Here is a 26,379-nt window from a genome sequence, read left to right on the forward strand (position 1 = left end):
TTTGGGTATTTTCTCAGGACAGATATAAACAAACACATGGAATAGCTCATGTTCAACTTTCATTAAGCATTTCTTTAATCAAAGTGAATGTTTTAATTTGAGTGGGAGAAGGGTGTGAATGAGTGCAAATGCATGAATTTTTTATTAAAATTGTTTTAAAGTAACAAAAATTAAAGCAACCTAAACTCTTTCATCCTAAGAAATGTGATCAAATGAGCTGTATTTTATGCCATCAATTGGCAGCTGCGAGACAAAGTACATCTCATCATCTATGCTGTCAATCAGATCATCCTTTAATTTGGTACCATAAGAATCTGTTACTTGAAGCTAGCTGAAAGTGCTCCCTGAGTTTCAGTGTCCTGCCATGATGAAACCGGGCTTTTTAACAACGAGAAAGAAACAGAAGGGGAACAGATGTGTGAAGGACTTGGCAGGTAAACAAACCCCATTCTCAGTCTGGTTTGAGAACCCTCTGTTGAATTGAATCTTTGAGAAGAGATCTTTTGAAGGAAATGAAGCTGCCATTCACAGAGACAGTGATCTGGCCCCCCTCATAAACTATGCAATAGATGGTTGCCTCCTCCTTTTCCATCTCTGTGCTCTGTGCCAAAGTTCCCTTCCCCAACCTTGCCAACCTTGCACACTGGCAAGCCAACACTGAAAGTTATCTGGTTACTTAATCAATTCCCAAATCTAATGCTGTATGACTTCATTCCTCCAGGGTCCAAGAGCAGTATACACATCTGGAAAAGTAAATGTAATTGCTAAAATTGTTTCCAATTATATGTGCTAACTCCGGCTCTGCTCACAATGTGTGTGGTTGCACAGGTGTCTCATTAATGCTTAAATATAGGGATTGACAGAAACAATTATAGTTTCCCTTGGACTTGTAGGAATCCTTCAGTTCACTGATGGAGTATTGGACTGAAGCTGGGAGACCTGAATTCTACTTCTGGCTCTCATACTAATGAGATATGTGACCTCAAGCAAATTGCTCAATCTCACTGCCTTCTTTTTCTTTAAAATGATGGAAATAGGTTATGTGACCTTTGAGAATGATAGTAATTATATTTCCAGTCCAAAACTGAAACAATTGATATGTGAAGGGATTTTTCCTGGATATAAGGAATGTATTTGGCCCACTAAAATATTGACATATTTGGAGCTCCACAGAAGCAATGTTTGAAATCAGAAAGCTGATTTGAAATCAGGAAACATTCAAGAAAATACTTGAAATCAGGAAAGTCTCAGAAAGTTAGGGACATAGTCTCACCATATTGAGAAGGCTGCCGTCTGATTTTAGCATCTTGAGATCCAAGGGGACTCACTGAGCCACTAGTATTTTTTTTCTTTTCTCTTTAAAATCAGTTTTAATGCCATAGTTTACACACAGTAAAATTCATTCCTTCTGGAGTTCAGTTATATGAATTTTGACAAAAACATGTAGTAATTTAACTGCATCACAAGAAAAATATAAAGTGTTTATCTTGAAAAAGTTGCCTCGAGCTTCTTTGTAGTCAGTCCTTTTCTCTCATCCTCAGTGGATGGAAATCACTGATCTGTTTCCATCTCTATAGTTTTGCAATCATTAGGTGGAATCATGTAGTTCACAGCATTCTCATTTAGCATAGTAAATTTGAGATTCATCTGTGTTGCAAATATCAGTAGTTTACTTGGTTCTGTTGCCGAGTAGGGATTGCAGTGGGCAGAAAATGACACCACTCTTATCCCTTGTGGATGTCTCTACCCTAATCCCTGGAATCTCTGAACAATTTGCCTTGTCAGAGCAATTCTACACAGATAAGATTAAGATTACAAAGAGATGGAGAGATTTCCCTGAATCAAATGGGCAGAGTCCAATATAATCATATGAATCCTTCAGAAGGGAGAACCTTTCTTGGCTTTAGTAAAGAGAGATGAGATAGAAGAAGTGGGGGAAGATTTCAAGCAGATGAGGGACTCATCCGACCATTTCTGGCTTTGAAACGGAAGGAGAAGACGACCACACAAGTCAGTGAATATGGTTGGCCATCCTTATTACTTTTGAAATTTATATGGACGCCATAATTTTCCCACTACATGCTGTGTTAAGTTAAGTTTTAATTCACCTGGAACTCCTGACCCTTGCTTTAAAAGTTTCTTCCATTTCTGCTTGTTGGGCAGTTGTTAACTTCCTAGTGATTCCTAGTAACAGTGATAACAGGTACAGTGTAACAGGTAAGTTGTCACTCACCGTAAGGACTTTTAAATTGTTAACTGAGGAAACAAGCTTTTAAGTCAGCCCTTGATTCTAAGGCTACTACTCTCGCCACACACTGACCGCATGAATATGACAAGTGGCTGTACTTCTCTAAGCTTCAGATTTTAATTCATAAAAGGTGGAACATCATAAGGGTTGTTACGAAGATTAAATGAAATAATGTTTCTTAAACATCTGCTTGGAACAGTGCCTGGTCTAGAGAAAACATTCAGGAAGTGGTGATTTTATTATTATTGCCACTTTTAATAACATGAACATTTCCAAAAGTATCTTCTTATGACCACAAATTTTCAGATGTTGAGATATCTTTTGTGGGTCACACCTACTAATTAAACACCACATGACCAATAATGCCAGGGAGAATCCCATCCGTGGGACAGTCAGTCTTTTCCCCTGTGGAGCTAGTTATCTGAACAAATCATTTTGAGTATAGTTTTAGAAAAGCGTGAACTTTCAGCTCCAGCCAAACAAACGTCTTATTCTACTGCCGATTGTTGTGAGCCCAATGTCTTTCACCTCTTCACACTTGGTCAAAGTGACCTCCATGGTATTGTGAGACTTCTACCAAGACGAACGCAGGCCACACTTTGTAAACATTAATTTTCTCCTTCACAAAAGAATTTGGAGATTAAACAACAGTAGGATACATGTTCATGAATAAATCAACAATGTAAATAGAAGCCTGTGTACAACTTGACGTTCATGCCCTGCACCGAACTTTTTCAAGTGCTCATTTGCAATGCAGAGTTCTGATGCAATGTATGGTGTCCAGAGAAATAGAGAAATTCAATCCCTTCTTTTGTCTCTGTTAGGTGTTTATGAGGGTAGAAGTGCTTGGAATCTTGGTTGTTCCAGCCATGAAGCAAATTAGTCCAGTCGTAGCCTTATATTAATGAGTGAACTTTGAAAGGATGTGGGAATCCTGGTGGGATGAAGAGACAGTTACCTGTTTCCACTCAGTTGCTGCTTGTACGGTTGCAGCATATGTGTATTACTTGCTGATGATCTTTTGATGTGAGTCGCTGCCCAGATGTCTAAGAGAGTGACCATGCAAGTGACCTCTTTATCGCTTCCTGTTGTGTTATGCTTAGTTCCAACAAAGTCTTGAGCTTGATTTGACTGGATTGCATTATCAAGCCTCCTCAAGTGAGGCCACAGTCCATGTGGCAGACAAAAATGTGACTTAAAGTAGCAGCCTGGGAGCCTTTGAAATTTAGTAACTGCTAACACAGCTAGCTGTTCTTGTACTGTGTATGAATTAATACAATATGTCTTCTCTACCATCAACCCACGTTCATGTGAGCAAGGGCAGAAGGAGGAGGAAGCAAATAAGATAAGTGCCTGTGGAAAATACCTCTTTGACCAAGATTCTGGTTTTCAGAGTAATGAAATGCAGGTCGAGCCATTAAAATTTCAACCTTACAATATTCAGATTTCAAATTATGTTCATTAGAACTCTCATGGCCCATCTCAACCTCCTTTCACCTAGAACAACTCCACTTTTCGCTACTTCACATCCTCTACTTATAATGACAGTCTGAAAAGTTTTCACTGATAAAGTTACGAAACATGTTTCACCTAAGCTAGAAACATTTTTCAGCCACTTTTATAAGGCTTGTATTTAGAGTAGGATGCAGTTGTTTGACAGAGTAGAAAGGAATTCTCCTCATCCAATAAAACTTTGCTTCTAGGTCTCAACTTGAGACACATAAGGTGAGCTCCATATAGAACGTGTCTTCTTTCGAGATCTTCCTCCCTCTCTCTGACAAATACACGTGTTGGAACTCAGATGGACAGATGGACAGATGTGGAGGATGCTAGCTACAAGCCTCAACAACAGCTGAGCTGAATCTCCCCAGTTCAGAATTTCACTAGCCTGTGTAACTTCTTGTTTTCGTTGGAATATGTAAATACAGTGGAAAAGGGTATACTCCTCTGCACTTGATCTTTCTAAAAACAAGAGTATCTTCACATAAGGTTATCATGACGCACGGATGCTGTCGCATACGTGAAATGGTTAGCATAATGCCTGGTACATAGTATATGCTCAGTTGTTTTTTTAAAGATTTTATTTATTTATTTGAGAGAGAGACAGAGAGACAGAGAAAGAGAGCACAACCAGAGGGGAGAGCCAGAGGGCGAGGGAGAACCAGGCTTCTCGCTGAACAGGGAGCCTGAATGCAGGGTTGGATCCCAGAATGCCAGGATCACAACTTGAGCCAAAGGCAGAGGGTTAACCCACTGAGTCACCCAGGTGCCCCAGTATACGCTCAATTGATGTGAAAGTTTTGACAATGAGTGGAAGCAAAATAAGTAGGGAGACTTCTGTGTTCTTTAAATGGCTAGCAGGTAGGTGTCGCTAAGAGTCCCCATCCTAATTCTTACTGATCATTCAAGTGTCAAATTAAAATGTTTATCTGTAAGGTCTTCCTTGTCTGGTCAGTATATATTATATGCCCTCCTCTATACTCTTAGGTACTTAGTTTTTGTGTATTTTTAACATCTTGATCTCTTCTATTTGGACCATTACTATACTAAGCACGTAGGTAAGTGGTAAATGATAGAGCCTTTTTAAACTTTAAATTTCAGTCTGGCCCTGGGACCTGTGCTCTTAACCAATAAACTCTGCTGCATCTTCATGAACCTTCCACCTTTATTATACCCTATACGAGGAATTATGTACTTTGAAGCTGATGTGTGTAGTTTTTACTCTGATAAAGATAAGTAAAACAGAAGTTAGAGGAAGATAAAATAAAAAAACAGAAATAAAGTTCTGGAATTTTCTTGCTGGTCTCCAGTGAGCATCTTTGTGCACCCTGGGGAGTAACACACTCCTCTTGGATAATATTTGTGAAATGACCAAACCACTACTTGCTAAGTCTCTCTCATAAAATTAACCATCTCATTTTCTTTTTATTAAATCTAGCAATATGAATACAGTATTTTTAAGCAATATAAATAGTTTACATTCTCTCAGGAAGCAAACAAATGAACAACTAGTCATCTAGAAAGCTTCCAGAAATAAAGGACACACAACACAGGGAAGAAGTAATAAGATGTAAATGTTTGTGCTCTGAAAAGTCACATTGCATCACACCAAGGGTATGTCTCTATTGATCTAGGATTATGTTGCCACTGGTTGTTATGGGATTATTAGAATATTGTAAAGTATTGTGTTCCCTTAATATTTTTCCATATTTAATCATTGCCACTGTTTTCTTCTGAGGTTCATGAATTTAGATTTTTAATGTGACAACATGACATAGCCAAAGAGCAATGGGTTGGAGAACCTGATTTTGTGGTGGTCATTAAGAAAGCACAGTTCACACAAATTGCCTTGGGGAAACCATCTTATCTTTTCGGATGCCAGCTTAACTGTAAAATAAGCTCAGTGCCTTGAACATAGAAAGTGCTTCGTTATTTCTTGAGAAGGGAACAGGAGAAAGTTAGAAGGGGCGGAATTAGAGTATGTGATTAGGTTTTTCGGCTGCTTTAAAATTCAATGACTCTGATTTCTGAACTTTGAGTTTAAACTTAGAAAATTTGGGGTTTTAGCAGTCAACTTTTTGATCAACATAACCATGGATCCAGCTGCTTTCAAGGGTAGAATTCCATGCTACAATCGCATTACAGGACTTAACAAGATTAAAGTCAACTCTCACTGGTCACAAGGTTTGAAGTTCTCACCGTATCTGGCACCTGGGTCTGTCCATCCTTTTAAGGTCTTCTTCAAACGAGCCATTCATATGCACACGCAAATCAGGCTGACTGGTAATGTGGATAGGACTTCTAGTTCACATTCATTGGTACTCATACTTTCTCCTGGTTCTCAATTTACATTAGGGAAAGCATTTATTACCTGATACTGATTTCATTTAAAAGCTTTAGCTTGAGAAGCAGCTTTCTTCAGAAGAAAATTTGAGATAAAAAATGTTTGAAGGTGTTTCTGAGAGCTTGCATTCTTTCTGCCCAACAATCTAAGAGGAAGATACCTTAAAGAGGACGACGACAATGATTGGCAGATTTCAGTTTCTTCTCATCTTTACATGTGCAACTGCAGGAGTTTGAATCATGTCTTAAAAATAGATATTGGAACTATTTCCAAAATATAATGGACCCTTTAGATTGAAGCTTAGCAAAAGCTTCCTTCACAAAGGAAGGAATATACTATCATACACCATCTTTTTGACTTTACTTTCATATACCGTCTTTTTGACTAAATTATTCTTGCGCAAAGTATCAGAATCCTTATAGTGAGCTTCTTGTGTCTTTCCAAAATTGTACCAAAGATTTTAAATCTGTAAACAGAAGCCCAGAGTCCCCCTTTTTAAATATATCCCTGACTATTTTGTGTGTGCAAAGCATCCTCTTGAAATGATTCAATTTCCTAGTTTAGTAGTTATGCTTCCAGATATAATTATGTATTAGCCAAGGATCTGAATCCTCTCACTTGTAATTATGTGGTCTCGTTAGGAAAATGGCTGTGCAAAGGAAATCAGTGATTAAACTTTCATTCAGCATAGTTTCTTCATCAGTCCTTAGAACAGGTGTCAGGATTATTCTCTGTTGGTATTTTGCTTGGTACCTGGACTATTAATCAGTTTATATGAAAAGTTGGGATGATATATTGTCTCTACCTTAAATCTTTTATATTTTGTGGGTTGTCACGGCATTTAATATAATAGATAACTCCCTTTGGGTCATTAAAAGCAAGAAGGTCAGGCTTTCCTTTTTTCCTGACACAGCAGAGCTCTGATTAAGTGTAAAGTCCGCAAGGTGATTTCTTCCATTGTGAAATCTCCTATGGGATGAGGGTAATGTAAGCGATTATTTCAGATGGAAACAGCAACTGCAGTAAGCTTTTGGTGGGCTTATTTCACGTTAACCCCCACAAATAAAACTCTCAAAGTTTTCTCAAACCAATGGTAATTTTACTCTATCTTGTGTAAAGGCAGAAATACATTTCTTTGAAGACTTTATTCATTCATTTGACAGACAGAGATCACAAGTAGGCAGGGAGGCAGGCAGAGATTGAGGAGGAAGCAGGTTCCCCGCTGAGCAGAGAGCCCAATGCGGGGCTCGATCCCAAGCCCCTGAGCTCATGACCTGAGCAGAAGGCAGAGGCTTACCCTCTGAGCCACCCAGGTGCCCCAGAAATACATTTTTGGTAGAGGGAGTGGGACTTATTTGAACACAAACTAATGATTTTGTAAATGCTATCAAGTCCCTTAATCAGAATAAAACCTTATAATACTGCATAGTACTGTGCATGTTAACAAGTTTATCCCCGTGATCCTCCTATTCAGCTACTCTGAAAGTTTACCATTAATCTCAAAATCTCATTCCTAATCATCCACTTTAATTTTTTAAATTTGAAGTTGTTTCCCCCCCCCCTCCAAATTTCAATCATTTGGTTTCCACTAATCATTCTCCATTCCCTTGGGCCATCCCCTCTTCCCTCTCCCCTGACTTCCCTTCTTCGCATCTTTGTTTATATGACACACAATTTAAAAATCAAAAATTTAGCAGATCTGTTAAGAGCCTATGTCACAGTTTTCCTTCAAAGTCTGCAAGAGGAGATGGCTAAGCTGGCTAAAAAATATTCTTTCTTGGTAAAAATACAGAAGTAAAAAAATTGATTATGTAATCATTGCTATCTGGATACAAGAAAAAAATATTTAGCTAAAGAGTATTAGACACCCAATTAACAACTATTGAGTGGCTTCTTAATTTTAGAAAAGGACTTTCTGTTATTGAAGTTTATTAGGAATTTCTTCAGCATTTTATCAGGGTTGTAAATTTCTTCCTAGGAGAAAGATGAGTTTCTCTACTCAAGGAAATTGTGTTCCCAAACACATTTGGCACAACTTTTCTTTGTCACTTACTGCAGAAAGAGGATTTATCTTCAAAGAGATCATCAGATGTAACTTTATACTTATAGCCCATCTGTTTTTTTAAATCAGTTTTATTGAAGTATTATTTACATATAGACACTGTACATATTTAAAATGTACATTTTTTAATGTTTTGATGCATGTATACACTCATGAAGCCATCATCACAGTCAAGATATGAACGTTATCAGTCTTCTCAAAAATTTTATTTTTAATTGATGTCTTCTTAATTTCTAATTTTTTAAATTTCTCCTTTTTAATTTCTCCTTCCTGCTCTCTCTCCTCACCACCAGGCAAACACTTAAGTGCTTACTGTAATTAACTTTAATTTTTATTTCCTAGAATTTTATATAAATGGATGTAGAGTTTGTACTCTTTTTTTTTTTTTAGGGTGAAAGAATCTGGCATCTTTCATGTAGCATAATTATTTTGTGAATCATTAATGTATATAACAATCCTTCGTGTGTAGTAATTCTTTTCTTTTTAATACAGAGTAGAATTCCATTATATGGATATAATACTATTTATTCATTCACTTACTGATGGACATCTAAGTAGTTTCCAGCTGCTGTCTAACACAAAAAAAGTGTTCTTAACCGATGTATATAAATCTTTGTATGGGCATGTTTCATTTCTTGTGAAAATAGACCTAGAAGTTGAATGACTAGATCATATAGTTGGTCTATGTTAAAATTCTTTTTTTTTAAACATTTTATTTATTTATTTATTTATTTGACAGAGAGAGAGAGAGAGAGAGAGAGAGATCATAAGTAGTCAGAGAGGCAGGCAGAGAGAGAAGGGGAAGCAGGCTTCCCGCCAGAGCAGAGAACCCAATGCGGGGCTCAATCCCAGGACCCTGAGATCATGATCTGAGCTGAAGGCAGAGGCTTACCCCTCTGAGCCACCCAGGCACCCCAGCGTGTGTTAAAATTCGTAAGAAACTTCAAACTGCTTTCCACCAGTTGCCAGATGCTGGAGGGTAAGGGAAATAGGAGGACGTTGGTTAAAGGTATAAACTTCCAGTTATAAGATGAGTAAAAGCTAAAGAAATAATGTGTAACGTGGCAATTATAGTTGATAACACTGTATTGTATAATTGGAATTTGCTAAGAAAGTAGAACTTAAATGTTCTCACTAACCCCCTCCTCCTCAAAGAAATATGTGAAGTGGTGGCTGATGTTAACTAACTTCATATAAGAAATCCTTTCACAATATTTATGCATAGCAAATCATCACATTGTATACTTCAAATATCTTATGGTTCTTCCAATGAGACCTTCACAGAGCTGTTAAAATAATAAAAGAAAAGAAAGAAAGAAAAAAAAGAAAATAACAAAACTGTTGTACCTTTTATATTCCCATCAGTATTATATGAGTTTGGGGTTCTCCATATACTTGCCAACACTTGATATGGATGGCCAGCCTTTTTAATTTTAGGTAGTCCAACAGGTGTATAGTGGTATCTCATGGTGGTATTTATTTTCCCTTACCTAAGGACTTTACCTAAGGCTATTTTGATGATGTTGAGCGTCATTTCATGTACTGGTTTGTCATCCATATAATTTCTTTGGTAGGTGTCAATTCAAATCTTTTTTTTTTTTCGTAGTTGAGTTTTTTGTTTTCTTATGATTGAGTTTTGAGTTCTTTATATATTCTAGATACAGGTTCTTTATATAACTTTTAAATATTTTAAATATTTCCTCCAGCTTCTGAGATTTTTTTTTCCATTTTCTTAACAAAGCAGAAAGTTTTGAATTTTGAATAATCTAATTTATTGATTTTTTTTTTTTTTTATGGATTAGGTTTTGGTATAGTATCTAAGAAATCTTTACCTAACCCAAAGACATAAAGATTTTCCTTTGTTTTCCTCAAGAGGCTTTCTAGTTTTTTCTAGTTTTAGGACTATGATCCTTGAATGAACTTTTCTGTAGTATATGGTCTGAGGTAGGAGGTTGTAAAATTATTTTTCTTCTTTCTTTGTGTGTGTGTGTCACACATGCATGCGCACATGTGCACAAATACCTAGTTGTTCTAGAGCCCACTATTGAAAAGACTAGCCTTTCTTCACCGAATTGTCTTTGTACCTTTGTTGAAAACCAATTATCCATCTATATGTGGGTCTATTTCTATACTCTGTTTTGTCCTATTTATCTAGTTGTCTGTTTTCACACCGAACCACTCTTGATAACATAATAAATGTAGTTTTTTTTTTTTTAAAGATTTTATTTATTTATTTGACATAGAGAGATCACAGTAGGCAGAGAGGCAGGCAGAGAGAGAGAGGAGGAAGCAGGCTCCCTGCTGAGCAGAGAGCCCGATGCGGGACTCGATCCCAGGACCCTGAGATCATGACCTGAGCCGAAGGCAGCGGCTTAACCCACTGAGCCACCCAGGCGCCCCTAAATGTAGTTTTTTTAATAAGTCTTGCAATAAGGTATCATTTGTCCTTCAACCTCATTCTTAATTTTAAAAGATTTTTTGAGGGGGTGCAGAGGCTATTCTAGGCTCTTGCATTTTCATACAAATTTTAGAATTAGTTTGTAATTTTTTTTTTAAAGATTTTATTTATTCATTTGAGAGAGAGAGGTAGAAAGCATGAGCAAGGGAGGGGACAGAGGCAGAAGCAGACTCCCTACTGAGCATGGGGCTCCAATGTCGGGCTTGATCCCAGGACCCTGAGATCATGACCTTAGCCAAAGGCAGACAGAAGCTTAACTGACTGAGCCACTCAGGTGCTCCTAGAATCAGTTTGTAATTTCTATTAAAAATATCCCATTGAAGGGGGCACCTGGGTGGATCATTGGGTTAAAGCCTCTGCCTTTGGCTCAGGTCATGACATCAGCGTCCTGGGATCAAGCCCTATATCCGGGCTTTCTGCTCAGCAGGGAGTCTGCTTCCTCCTCTCTGCCTGCCTCTCTGTCTACTTGTGATTTCTGTCAAATAAAAATAAAATTAAAAAAAAATATATCCCACTGAAGTTGTGATAATATTAAAGGATAGATTAATTTGGGGGAAATTGATATCCTAACAATAATGAGCTTTCCAAATCAGAAACACAGTATATCTCCATATTTATATAGGTCTTTAATTTTTGTCAGCAGTATTTTATAGTTTTCAGTATACAGGTCTTGCACATATTTTGTGCTAGATTTATCTCCATGTATTTAATGTAATTTTATGCTATGTTAAATGGTATTGAAGTTTTTTGTAAATTTCAAATGCCTAATGTTTTGTTTCTAGAATATGGAATTACATTGTTGTTTGCATGCAATGCATGTATTATGCAACTTTGTTAAACACACACATTAATCAGTCTTAGTGCCTTTGTGTGGATTCCACTGGATTTTCCCCACATAGGAAATCATATTATCTGTATATAAAGACAGTTTACTTCTTCCTTTTCAATGTGGATGCTATTTATTTCTTTCCTTATTGAGCTGGATAGGATTTGCTTTATAATCTTGGATAGCAATTGTGGGAGCTAACATCCTTATATTTTCCTGACCTTAGGGAGAAAGCATCTTTCACTATTAAGTATGATATTTTCTTTAGTCATTTATAGTGTCCTATATCAGTTGATGAAATTACCATCTATTCCCTGTTTGCTCAAAGTTCCTTTTAGTCAGAAGTGTTGTTGGATTTTGTCAAACACTTAATTTGTGTCTATTAAAATGATTATATGATTTTTCTTTAGTTTGGTAGTATAGTTAAAATGGTTGCATTCATTGTTTTTCCCCTAGATTTATTGATATCTTACTGACATATAACATTGGAGAGGGAATGTTTAATACAGAGTTATGTATTTTTTTGCTACATCAAGAGTTACGAATTTTCATGACAAAGGACATTCCAGATAATTACAAACTTTATCTTATGCTTTTAGAATGTGCAGTGTAACTTTGGGAGATTTTACTCTTTAGCTTGAAATGTTTTTTTTAAGTTATTAACTAAGCAGATGTACAGTGTGTGCTCAGGGCAGAAGTAGAGTCAATGCTTTGAAGTTTGGTTACGTTGTTCTGACCTTGGTAAAAATTAAAGTGTTGGTTTCATGGAGAGCCCAGGAGAAGGGTCTCAAACATTAAAAGTTGAAAATCTCCTTTATCAATTGTTTGGCTATCCTGTTATATCTGGAAGATATTCTCTATGTTCTCCTTAAAAGCATTGATAAGTAGCACAGTTAAGGCATTTGCTGAAATACCTGATCTGCAACTTACTAGATAGACTTTCCATTTTATTGGTGATTTTACTACATGCATCATAATTTCAACCACAATTTTTCTATTTAAATTTCCTTTTTTCCTGCCTTCTTCTCTTTTTTGCTATTCTCTTTTATATACTCCATGTTACTTTGACTCAGTCTCCCAAGGGTGTCCTAGTAGACTTTCTATCAATCTAAAAAGCAAATTTATGTATTGGTCAGAATTTTTAGTTGAAAGTATTAGAAAATGACTCTGGCTCTCTTAAACAGGAAAATAATTTAGGAGGAGATTCAAAGCTCACAAAATAGCATATAGAAAGAAACAAGAAAGCTCAAGGCTAGGTGCTGGAAAAATACATAAGGTCACGCTGCAGAAAACCTGTGCTTTAGTCGCTACTGGTATGAGTCTGACCTTAAAATACACACACACACACACACACACACACACACACAGATTTTTTAAATCTTTGTGTCATTCTTTCAAACATCCAAGGTGAGGTCATATTGGTTGAGTTTAGCTCACTTTCAAGCCCCTCTCTTTCCCCCAGGTATCAGGAAAAGGATTTCTCTTTTCTCTAAGATTATCCTTACATTAATAATGCAACAGGCAATAATGCAATAATTCAAGGTCCATCCTGCTTTCCTAATAAAAGTCAGAGAGCTCAGAGGAAGAGAAGTGTGTCAGTATCTGAACAGTTGAAAACAAAAACAAAAACAAACCAAAAATTATAGTGTCTCTTTCATATTTTATCTCTAGGTACCTGATGTTGGGGTAAAGTAGAATATTGTGCTTAGACCAGGCATTAGAAATAGAAAAGAAAGAGGTGCCTCGGTGGCTCAGCCAGTTAAGCTGGATGATCCAACTCTTGATTTTGGCTCAGGTCATGATCTCAGGGTCACATCATGTCCTTGGACTCTGCACTTGGCAGGGAGTCTGCCTGCCTGAGTCTCTCTTTCTTCTTCTCCCTCTGCCCCTCCCACACTTGTGCTTTCACACATGCACTCATGCTCCCCACCTCAAAAAAATTATATATATATATATATATGTATATATATACATATATATAATTTATATATGTATATATATATATATGTATATATATATATGTATATATATACATATATATATATATATAATTTTTTTTTTGAAAGAAGAAATGGTTGACCTGGAATTATTCCTGGAAGAATAAAAATTGATAGGCAAAAAACATACAGACCAGTTTTTTGTATCAAAAAACATCATGGCCTATTCAAGCAAAAAATTCAGTTTCCCTTTTAGCTTTTTGGCCTCCTGCCAACTACTCCCCCCCTGTGACTTTAGTTCTCAGTTGCCAAGTGAGAACGATAATGTCTGGGTCCCAGGTTTGTTGTGAAGATGTAATGAGAGGATGTCTATAGAGCACCTAGCACAGCACACTCATGCACAGTGGCTACTTGTCAAATAATTGTTATTGTCCTGTCCTTCTCTGTAGAAAACCCTCTAACTCCTGAAAAACTCTACCACTGCCACCTCTCTAAAGGGGGCTGCAAATCTCAAGGATGCTGACTGGGTCCATGAGGAGATATAATTGCTGTCAGATTCTCCTGCTGTGTGTGGCCCTGTTGTTTATGGTGGTCATGTGCAGAGACAAAGATTTGTTCTTCATGAAATGGAAATCATTGATGAGATCACCAAACCCCCTTCATTTCCTGTTCCCCATTCTAGGTACAGTGGCTTCTTATACCAAAGAGAACTTGATTCCTCCTTTCTTACAATTATTTTATAATTGTCTTTCATCATGGTTTCTCTTGAGTCTTAGGGAGTCTCTTTAGTGTTGAAAACAATAAAGCTATATTAAATAAAGAGAATGATGAAGATCATGTGTATTGAACATTAAAATGATTTTGTAAGTATTTGAAGGAAAAATATTGATCATAAAAAGAGATTTCTCAATTTATGCAGTTCATGGGAGAATAATTTTTCTAAAATAGGCTAATTTATTTGAAATTAAAAGAGAAATAAGTTATAAATTAACAGTTGAAGAAGTACAATGGCAATGTCAAAAATAGGTTTAGTTCTAGGAGATTGTTTCTTAAACGGTAGTATGTGTAAGTGTAATCTAGGGAATTGTCACCAGCAGAATTCCCAATCTCACTCCAAAAATGAGGATTCATTAATTCTGGGGTGGATCCCAAAAATCCACACTACTAAACATATTCATTGGTGATTTTGATGAGCTGGCCTTAGATGGCTTTTCTCTTTCCCTCTAGAAAGACTGTGGGGAGACGTTTTAACCTACCATGGATTTTGCCAAAATAGCAGTGGGTGGTGACCAATGGTTGTAAGGCAGGATCTCAAACTGGTGGTCAGGCATCGAAACCTGTTCACAGAGGTGTTCTTTCTGACAAAAATAGTTTGTAAAATGTTGTCTATAATGCCCTTAGGCTAAGTTTGCCTCCTTCAGTTAACTGTCGTCTGGCTCATTGGCTTCTGGTATGTAAGTTCACATGTAAGGGGTATACCTGCCCCTGAGACCGTTGTTCATGAGCTCCGAGAATTTGAAGAATCACTCTTTTAAACTGGAGAAAACTCTGAGTGAGGTATTTGGACCTTCCAAGGGTTGATTAAGTATGCTTGACAAATTTTAATCTGATGAGATCTGCCAAGCTAAGGTCACATTATGAATTTTTTTTCTCCTCAAGTATGACATATTCCAAAGTCAATATAGATTGGGTCCCTGCCCCTCTTCCATGATGGCTGGGTTTACTTCTTTGTCCCCCTTCTTTGCCAGACTATGAACAGTACCGGGGTAGGAACTGAGTCTTTGTACTTGTCGTGGGCTCAGAGCCCCGCATATCACACAGAATGCGATGGATGCTTAAATATCTGTTGAATGCAAAGGCAGTAAGGAAGCAAAAGAAGAGAGAGTGAAAGGAAGGATGGGAAGAAAGAAGAAAGAGATGAAGATAATGTGGAAAGGATAAAAAAGAGGAAAGAGGAAAAAAAGGAACAAAGAAGGGAAAACACAGGAGAGAAAGTTAAAAGTGCAGAGACAGGTGTCATCTGTAGAAATGTGACTAATTCGATCCCTTGTTTTAGGAAAATACAAGCAAGAATATGGTCTACTTGAATGTCAGAGTTTATAGATTGAAATCAAATGCAGAATGAGTTGTCTTTGAGCAAATACAGCAACAAGGAGGAGCATTGTCGTGTGTGAGCATCAGGCACTTTATTCTCAGATATTGATAGAATTGCCCTAAATTTTGTTTTTCCTTACTCAAGGGGCTTCCTGCCTGTCGGGTTTCCGAAGTAAAAATATTAAATGAGTATCTTGGAAGATTATTTTAAGTTTGTAATTACTCATAATGTAGCTAAACATACCAAATGAGCATCCACAAAACGCCAAGGCACTATTTATATTTCAATCTAATCATAGTCTTTGTCACAATCTATCATCACAGTCTTCTCCTTGTGTCTGTATTTTTTTCATTGGGAAAAAAAAATGGCTTGAAAGAGGGAGAGAAAGTTGTCATCTGTTGCTTTCAGAGAATTAAACTCCTTTAAAATTGAGTACTCAGAAATCCTGTTATTTTGTTTGTTGACTTTTGGTATCTCCTTTCTAAAACAAAACCTACTCAAAGCATGGTTATGTAAAATCCAAGTGAATTGGAAATCTATAAAGTTGTTTAGACACCATGCTGAGTAAGCTGGGGGAGAGCACGGTGTATTAGAAATACAGGTGCATCGTGGGTTTATGTCCTCATCCAGATCCTCCTGTGATCCTAACAACCCCTCGTATGTCACTTCATTTCCCCGAGACTCAGATTTTCATCTGTGTATTGAGCAAATCTCTCAAACTCAATTTCTAAGAACGTGGAATCGACAGTACAGCACTATCAATTAACTGCAGCTCAGCTCCATTTTGCAAAGGCTCTATGTCCTTGGACAATAACGTAAACTCTCTGGCTCTTATTTTAATCATCTTGAAGTGGACGTTATTCCATGACTTCGGATGGTTTTTGAGAAAAGAGAAACTATACCTAAGATGGCAACAGGCATAGACATTTTTGTTGATAACCCCCGCCTGCTGGGAAATAATCTGTGACTTTTACATCTGACTAAATGAAGAAGAATAAAAGGATCTAGAAGCAGTCATGTTGTCACTAAAAATGGTGGCGCCTTCTCTTTCCCAGTCTCACCTATGAAATGGACCTATTTGAAATTTCTGAGGCATAAAGCCTCACAACTTTGATCATTGATAACCCATTTATTCCTATATTCTTAATGTTTATATTCTTGATGTTTTTGTGGGGGAAATGAGTAACCTAGATACAAAGCTTGCAAAATGCATCGAGCTACCCAGGGGGCTGTGCAGCAGGACTCCATGGGGAAGATGAAGCACATCCCTGAGATGAAGTTTAAAGAGCAACATCTCAACAAGTACAGATCAATAACCTATAAAGAGAGTGCCTAAGTGCTGAGGGGATCCTTTGGAAAGGTCTCTTCAAAGCAGTAAGATAAACTGAAAGGGTAGTGGTAGCGTGCATAAAGAAAGACAAAGAAGACCAAAAGTCAATTACAAAGCACTTAAGGCCAGACCAAGAAGCAAGAACATAGTTTGTGAATATTCAAATTTCTTCTACTATTTTCAGATTTTATTTTGGTCCCGTTTTGTTTTAAATTAATGGACAACAGTGTTTTATCAACAGGTTCTGTATACCATGCCCCTGCTTGACCTTTGACCTTTCTGAACATTGTCAGAAATTCATTAATAAAATTTAAATCAACATTTTTGAGGTATAATTTACATACAGTATGATGCATTGATTCAAAATTCATTCTTTTGAAGATTTTATTTATTTATTTGACAGAAAGAAAGAGATCACATACAGGCAGAGTGAGAGGGAGAAGCAGGCTCCCTATTGAGCAGAGATCCCAATGCGGGGCTCGATCCCAAGACCCTGGGATGATGACCTGAGCCAAGGGCAGAGACTTAACCCACTGAGCCACCCAGGTGCCCCCAAAATTCATTTTTAAACGAATACAATTTCAAAAAAAGAGAGAGAGATAGAGAATAGCATTTATATTTGAAAAGGCTTATCCTCAGACAAGTCATCCCAGTAATAAGCCGAGACTCAAAAAGCATAAGATGAGAAAATAGAAGAAAATTAAACTGTTTGGAAACCATATTGATTTTCGTAAAACTCACTTAATTTCCAGGAGTCTCATTTAAAGGATTTTCAGTCTCTTTTGTTTTCATGTTCCTATTCAATTGCATATTTAAAAAGAGAGAGAAGGGAAAAATTTATTTTAAGCATTTTTTTTCATGATGAATGTCAGTCATAGAATAAAGTTTCAAACCGCTGTCATAGAATCAGTAGTTCTCAGGAATGCCTCGTGGACTTACTTCTCTTTGAGAAAAACACATGCATTTAATTTTTTGTATTTTATGGGTCTTCTTTGAGAAAATACTTGGAATGGGTTATACAAAAATTGCATGAAGCAACTTGTTGTACAACAGGCCCTACCCCCACCTGTTAAAACAAGAATCTGTGAACTAGAATGTAGATTGCACAGGACTGTATGTGATGCCCAGTACACACACCCCGGGGGAGGGACACTGACTCCATGGTGGATGCCAGAAACATTGGGTACTAATTGGTTCGATTTTTCGGAGCTATTTTGACATTTAGTTGACTTATGGGAAAAAAAACCTTGAGTGATGCAAAACCATCGCATCCAGTAAAAGCTTTGTATGAGTCAGCTGTATGAATCGGTCATTTTAGATTGTGGCTTTGCCTTTGGCTTATAATGCTGTACTCACTGAAAAACTTTATAAAATCCCATGGCCCAGTCATCTAGGAGGAGGATATAAAATAAAGTCAATTATTTTGATTTGGTCCAATGTGACTTCCTTTCTTTGTCACAAATATATGCCAACTAAATCAGAATAGAATAGATGGCAATCATTTTTAGGGGGAAATATGTGTCTTTTCATTTTGTATCTGGCACCAAATCCCTTACCCAGAACAACTCAGGTACTCTATCCAAGTCTGTGAAATGAGTAAGTAGGTTAATGGATATGTCAGTGATCGATAGTCAGTGGAAAACCATCAATAATGAAGGAAATACACAAAACCTACCCCTTCAAGGAAAGGATCAATAGCATCGTTTTTGTATAATGAAATAAAGCCCCTTTTAGGAAGCAAGTAGTTACACTGATTTACTGATTTTTACTCTTTTGTAGTAAGTCGCAGGACTAAAGTTGGAGAAGTCACACCAACAGGCAGGTGCTTCCAGAGCAAGTAGCTTTCAAAATGTTTCCATTTTGGGGGAATCAGTTTGGGAGCTTGGAGATTAGGTTTATAAACACTTCGCTATCGTTAGGTCCACCAGTGTATGACTTCTTTCAATATCCTACATGACTGCCAAGAGACCAAAAAAAGATTACACTCATGAGAACAGATTTGTTTTGTAAGGAAATTCTTTTGATCATTTTTAGAGCGTACATAAAGCAGCAAAGAAATAGAATGATTTTTGGCATGAATAAAAACATTTTGCATCCGTAAGTTGACCAAGGTTTTAGTTAGCGAATGCCAGAGCTTGGATCAACATACTTGGAACATTCTGGCTTTGAGGGGTGTGTGTGTGTGTGTGTGTGTGTGTGTGTGTGTGTGTGTGTGTGTCTGTTTGCTAGCAGGGCAGAGCTGGGGGATATCTAGGTGTGTGGGTATCTATGTGTGTCACTACTAGCATCGACGTTCCTGTTCTGAATTGCAGAACGATCACTTACGATCGTTCACAGGCATGCATGCCTCTCCTTTTAAGGACTGATTTTGAAGCATGGCATTTTATTCAGAGGTACGCACTTGACCTCTTGCCTTCTTACCATTTTTGCTGACATGGCACAAGAGGGTCTCTCACTACTCTGCCTCTTAACGACATCTCTGCATTGACATCTGGGAATAGGTAAAGCTCCAATCACAAGTGCATGAAGCTGTATCATTTTATGGCTTGTTAAAATCAGATTTTGCACGTTGTGTCCATGAATCTGCAGCACACAGTCATCCATGCAAGTCTTTAGAAACTAGTAATAATTCTGGTTTTCTACATGCATAGCTAAATTTGTTTGTTGTAGCTCAACAATCTGAAAGTTACTTCTGGGAAGCCCAATAAGCTAATCTGTTCACTAGTGTCCTTCTAAACTTCTGTTGAACGGAATTTTTTGTGTGGAAGGAATGAGGCCAAATTGGAGTTGTTGATTGTGCATGAGTTGTTTTTTTTTTTTTTCTCCTTGAATGGAAGTCAAATATACTTGTGAAGTTTAAACAGCATATTTCTTCATATGGACACAAATAGTGAAATAGTAGATATGTGGTAGGTTGTCCCCAAATTTCCTCATCTATTTACTTTCCTGGGTCATGGGCATTTCCTTTGTGCACAAATTCCTCCTACAATGTTTTCCTATTGGTTACTCTTTTGTAGTCTCTGTCTCCATATGGATAAGGTGGCTGTTGAATCTGCAGCATCTCATATATGCCCCTCAAAGGCCTTTCTCACACACGAGCCTATAGACGTGACGCAAGTTGTATGCAGGGAATGTTGACGCTGGCCAGGGTGTCAGAGCTGACAAAGGAAACTCTCCTTGATCTAAACCATCATGTGGATTTTTCTTTAGCTGCTGATGAGTTTGGCCCTGTTGAACCACACTGCTCAGTTAGACTGAGAGTAGGCTGGGTAGAGACAGAAAAATATTCTGGGTTCTCCAAGTGGTCACCTACATGAAGGAGAAGGGGTACACACCATAGAAGATGTGAGTTTTAATATCAGTAATGTTTATTTACACTGACAGCTCAAACAGATCAATAATACTGTTAAGAGGAGCGTGCACTCAGCAAAAACACCTTTTGTAGCACATAAACTTCCGTCTTCTGGCTTTAATGTTTATCAGCATCTTGAGAGGCAGTTATAGCCCCTCGCGTACTCCTTTATGATTCCGCTATTGATTAAGTAGTGATGCCTGCTGGACCTAGGACATGGTTCACTATTTTTCAATTAAAATGAAGAAATACCGTGTTTGTTGCAGGTTCACTTCAAGCAGTTGGCGTGTGGGACTCTGAGAGATGCTGCTGCCCGTGACATGTTGGGATTACCATGATCAACGACCCAGTTTGGATTTCACCCAGTGGCCAGGAGCTTTGCATGGTGGACAGCAAGGGTTGGATTTTTAAAAAGAGTAAACCAGGTAAGACTGAGGAAGACATCCGATCATTTATTACTTGCTCTCCGGGCTTTCATGCGTTGCCAATAGGTATTGAATAATGTATAGCTTTTCTATTTATTTTCTAAGTCCACTGAACAGGTTGTTGAAGAATGGTACTCCCTTGGATTTAGGAGCATGTGTGTCGTAATAATTGAGTCCATTTTTTTTCTCAAGAGGAGAGAGGAGTTATTTTAAGATACACATAAAGCTGTACAAGATATTATGAATTCAGGTTAATGCAACAGCCCAAAATTGCAAACTAAGGACTTTTCCCCTTTAAGTAACTCCTCTGAACTGTAATGGGATAAGCAGTTGTACTTTTAAAGATTCTGTAGGGAAAGTGTGGCTGTTTAGTAGTTGTATTTTACATGATATAGAAATGTGAGTGTCATTTTATAGTATATGATCTTATAAATATGCCTCAAGGTTACTCTAATTTAGAAGATAATGCCAATTATTCTACCTAATTTCTTTATATTTGTCCCTTTAATTTCTGTTCCTCTAAGTATTATTTAAAATGGTGATACAGTGACATACTTTGGTATTACTGTGGCTCCTAGAATTTACGATGTTATGCTTTTATTCAAATATTCTTTTTGCTGCTTTTCTCTATTGCATCCTGGAAACTCTTCTCCACTATTACCCATATTTAGTCAGATCCTCTTTTTTTATTTAAAATTTTATTAACATATAATGTATTATTAGCCCCAGGGGTACAGGTCTGTGAATCACCAGGTTTACACACTTCACAGCACTCACCATAGCACATAGTCTCCCCAATGTCCATAACCCAACCACCCTCTCCCTACCCTCCTCCCCCTGGCAACCCTCAGTTTGTTTCGTGAGATTAAGAGTCTCTTATGGTTTGTCTCCCTCCCGATCCCATTTTGTTTCATTTTTTCCTTTCTTACCCCACTAACTCCCCACTTTGCCTCTCAAATTCCTGGTCAGAGCTTCTTAACTGTCTTCCTCCTCCATAAGATAATTTGAAGGTGTCCTCAACAAACACCTGGGAGAACCACAAGTTATTCTTGGGCTCTGACTTAAAGACCATTGAAGCTTTTACAGCTTCTTGGAATTTTATGCACCCCAAACAAGATTTTCTCTAAGTTCAATTACAGAAACAGAAAACATAAGTAAACTTCATTAACTGAGGAAAAAAAAAAAAGGAGGGCGATTATTCTAAGTCACTTGACCTCTTTACAAATACAGCTCTCTTACTTTCTGTGACTAAATGGGCCTCAGTCAATAAATTAGATAATTGTTGGATGTAAAAGAGAACTTCTCAAGTGACTGAGAATAATTGATTCTTTAAAGTTTGATAAATATCCCTCCCAATCCCATAATAACTTATTTGTCTCTAAGATGATAATATCAGGTAAGTACAAAACTCAAATAGTCACAGATTTCAAATTTGTTAGAAGGAGTTTAGATCACCAGACTCATGGCCCAAACCCTTATTGATGAACTGATTGGTGGACAATTGTCCTGCTTGGTGGCAAGGTTGGTTATCCATATTTAGAAAACTTCTGCTAGTCTATATCTAAAAGGGACATCAAAATGGGGAATTTGGGGGGAATAAAGCTCAACCTACTTCCAGGCTTTGTAGAATTAAAATCAAGCAACTAATTAAAGCAAGAATGCTTCATGGTAGACTTACATATTCTTCAATGTTTAAGTCTTAGTCTCTGAGTCCAAAATAAATTTCATCCTGATTGTGTTTACTTCTCTATTTTCAACAAAACTGGGTTGGCTGTTAAACCATCAGACTTAGAAGAAATAGACAAAAAGGAGAAGGATAAAATTAAATCTATTTTGAAGGTAATCATGTGATAATTCAATTATTAGCACTTATTTATAATGTCACATAGGCAAGAGCTCTCCTCTACTGTGAGATCAGAATTTTTATTCTTTAGAATACTTTATCCTTCTGAATTGTATAGGTTATTAATATAGAACAAATATACAAGGGCTTTTGATCTGAGTATTATAAAGAAACATAACATCTTTTCTCTTTGGACAGTCTTGCTGTGAATCCTGTTGATTAGGAGGTACAGAGATAGTAACTTCCACTGTTTTGTATAAAAACACATGATGTAGAAGGGCCCCAAGAACATAAAAGATTTGACGGTGAATTCATATATTTTCCCAGTTAAAGGTTAACTCTTTAAAAATGAGCAGAAAATTTATACATTATAGCTTTATAGTTTATATTGGTTTTAAATTCATTTTTGTTATGAGAAGGGCAGTTGCATTTTTTATAGCGATGCATGTTAGCTTTGCCATAAAGTTAACAGTGTCAAGTCTTCCCAATTCTGCTTCTCAGAAGTTTATAACAAAGCCATAAATATTTGTACTGTTCCTTAGCTTAAAAGCATTTTTTCTTTCTTAAAGCATTTTAAAAGTAAAGGTTTGCCTAGCTCAGGATTATATTTTGTATGCTTATATGTAGAAGCAATATTAAGCTAGAAAGATAAAACATAAAAGATGAGATTTTTGGAAGTACTTCTGATAATAGTATGCCCCATGGGACAGGATAGGCAGTCTCCAAGATGGTTCAGGTACACAGCAGCCTCTGTGTATGCAATGTGTCCCCTACTTTCTGCAGAGAGCAAGAGACATTCTTAGCTGTGCAACCGTTCTTATTTTTGAGGTCTCCTGGAAAAAGAACCTTGAGAACTTAAGGAGGTAGCTGATTCGGTCTAAAAAGTCTTATATGAATCTTTAATACTTTTTGGTTACATATTTATTGACTCTGTGAACATTCTCCAACCCTATGTAAAGCACTAAGTGTCCAGAAACAAATCAACAACCCTCTCTGCCCTGAGTTCATCTCGCAAAGTGGAACTGACATGCAACCAGCTCAACTTTAGGGAAAATGAACTAAAAAGTGTAATGATCTATTTCAAACAGAATTCTCCATAAATTAAGATGAGGGGCCGTTAAAACTGATAGTATTAGAAGGTCTTTGAGGCTTAGGAGGCATTTCTGCAGTACAGCTAAAAAGTGGGAAGAATTTTAACTAATGGAAAATGGGTATGACAGCATTCTAACCCCAGGGCACAGTATGGCAAAGCCCACCCTAATGTGAAAATAAATGGTACCTTTGGAGAAGGGAAAGCTGCCTCAGAGAGTCAGAACTCATGCGGGAAGAGGCAGAGCATAGAGGTGGGGGCTGGACCTGAATGTTTTGGAAGCAGGGCAGCAGTGTTATAAATAGGGAGGGGATGTGGTCGAATCTGTGCTTAGAGAAAATGACCCTGGCATTGGGTGGGGTAGGGGCAAGGAAGGTGGGTGCAGAGAGAAATGATAAACTCGGAATAGTCAGTCCCACGAGTACAGAAATGTATTTAGTGCTGTGTCATCAGTGCCTGGAACGGTTCCTGCTCATCCCTGATTCTGTTCGTCTCGGTTAAACGCTGACTAAATCAGTATCTCTCAGTGATCATCCATAACTTCTACATTTGCAACTTTTTCCTATTTAGAAATGGTTTGAAAATGCTTCATACAAAGGGCGAAAATTTAACTTTCACATTTTTGATCACATACACGGTTACACACACGTGCAATAAACTCTCTGCCAATATGTGTTTGAAATTAAACCTCAGATCCTGTTCCTGAAATTTATGCTTCAATTAAGATGGGGGCAGCTGCTACCCTACTTTATTCCCCTTTTGAGACTTTTATCTCTCAGGCTTTATCCTTCCCTTCATCGTTTTATCATCACATCAATCACTGTTTCTCTCTTTGGGAAGGCAGCGTGCATCACAGGCACATTTTTATGGCTAGAAAGCAACCCTACCCTACTTGACACGTAGTGCTTACTTAAACCTAATTAAGTAATTCTGCTGAAAGTACCATGTCCTTTCCATCACAATGCACATTTGGCCAAAATAATAGGGAATATTTTAAAGTGGTGGAAAATAGCTGGGGAAGGGAGTCCAAAGAAGACACAAGATGAATGAAAGTGAACTTTTCAGCCCAACGGTTCTTTGACACCATCCTCTAATGAGCTGGGGTGCATTCCCTCTGCTACTGGAAACTCCTCACTCACAGGCTGGCTTTTATCCCAATTATTTTATTGAAAGTTTCCATTGTAGTAAGACTCCCCAGTAGTATACCAGATTCAGTACATTTTGTTTGATTGTATCATCTGTTTTCAGAGAAGTTCTCTTATAGTCTGGGAAAAAACCCGAGAATTTCTTTCTAAATATGCATACTTAAGGAAATATAGATATGATTCACTAAACGTAATATTCTTGAGACCAAGGCCTTTGTCTTTCTTCTCTGAGACATAAGTTCCAGAGCCACGTACATTTTCAGTAAACATATCTGATGAGTGAACAAATGAATAAATATCAAAACTTTGTGCTTCTGATCAAAATTGTAACTGCTGTGTTAACAGTAGGAAGTAGATCTCTCTCTTGTTAGCGAGACCAACTGGCATTTGGTTCTCTTGTCCAGCATCAGATCAAGGGTGTCTTCTTCTGTCAGGGCTTCCAATACTACCATTATTTCATAACAGATTTTTAAAATCACCTAATGACAAAATTTTTTAAGGGTATGGAGGATTTAATATAAAGGATCAAGAAAAAACTTATGGAAGTCTTGTTGCCTTTATAAGTAAAATGTGGTTCTCTTTCACAAAGAATCACAAATCCTAAATTTTTGCTTCTATAGATCTCAAAAGTTTGGGAGAAAGAGGCATGGTGTTGTCTCTTTCCATGTTGTTGGGTATGGACTTCTGGATAGAAGTCACTAGAATACTACTATCCTAGCAAGCTACCCTTTTGTATTTCGTGAAAGCAGGTTACAGCAAATTGTGGTTATAAGTATATTATCACATTTAAAGGCACTGGCTTTAAGTAAGGCCTGGATTTGGATCCCAACTCTGACACAAATTCTGTTATCTTGGGCAAGTTACTTATCATCTGAGACCTGATTCACAATTGGTAACATACACATCTTAATAGCTGCCCCATGTACAGTTGTGAGGATTAAATGAGATTGGACATATAAAACACTCAGCAGAATATCAGACACAGTATAAATAAGTTGCTGCTATCATTTATTATTATTGATGTTGTTGTTGTTGTTATTTACGATCTACAGAGGTAGCAATTCTGCCCAGACATTCATTTCACCCAAATTCAAAATATTTTACCCTTGGTCCCTAGAAGGAAATGAGATGTAAAATGCTTAGCAGAATACCTGACATGCCTCATAAACACTCAGTAAGTGTTCGTTGTTGTGGTGCTAGTTATAATGATTAGTTCCTTATATAAGCATTTCTCTTCTTGAGGCTCTTTGAGGAGCTCTTGGGTGCATCGTTCTATAGCAATGACTTCCCTCTTAGGATAATGGCAGGTCTAGGATTTACGTGTAAGATAGGGCCCTATTTAACCATCTGTTTTTGGTTATATGATAATCATATTGCTGGGTATCTTGGTATTGAGGTGAATAGCATTTTTTTTTTAAACCCAAGATGACCAGAATGCTTTTTCATACCAAATTATAGTTTTTAGAATCAATAAAACACATTGAAAGCCACTAAAGGAAATATTAACATGTATCTTACGGTAGCAAACAAATCATCCTGATCTGTTGACATAATTCTCTAATTTGGAAATACTACTTTAATATCCACTCATAGAGACTGTCTTTAAAGGTCCCTGACATTAATCAAGCATTATATGTAATTATGCCTTTAACCTTTCCTTTTGTTGCACGTATTTTACAAGAAAGACTGTTATTAATTTTGAAATGAAGATTTAGTATTAAAAC

The 26,379-nt window shown here is 37.2% G+C and overlaps 1 protein-coding gene across 6 annotated transcripts in view; it reads left to right on the plus strand.

Annotated features, from left to right (window-relative positions):
* LINGO2 (leucine rich repeat and Ig domain containing 2) overlaps positions 1 to 26,379 on the plus strand; it is a 1,169,724-nt gene that overhangs the window by 847,727 nt on the left and 295,618 nt on the right. For all 6 annotated transcript variants that reach the window (XM_032307279.1, XM_032307283.1, XM_032307282.1 and 3 more), the window contains one exon: positions 20,419 to 20,577. The gene's annotated coding sequence lies outside the window, so the exon portion shown is untranslated. The remainder of the gene's footprint in view (positions 1 to 20,418; positions 20,578 to 26,379) is intronic.

The sequence above is a fragment of the Mustela erminea genome, chromosome 12 (assembly GCF_009829155.1).
Source record: "Mustela erminea isolate mMusErm1 chromosome 12, mMusErm1.Pri, whole genome shotgun sequence".
In the NCBI taxonomy this organism is placed as follows: Eukaryota; Metazoa; Chordata; class Mammalia; order Carnivora; family Mustelidae; genus Mustela; species Mustela erminea.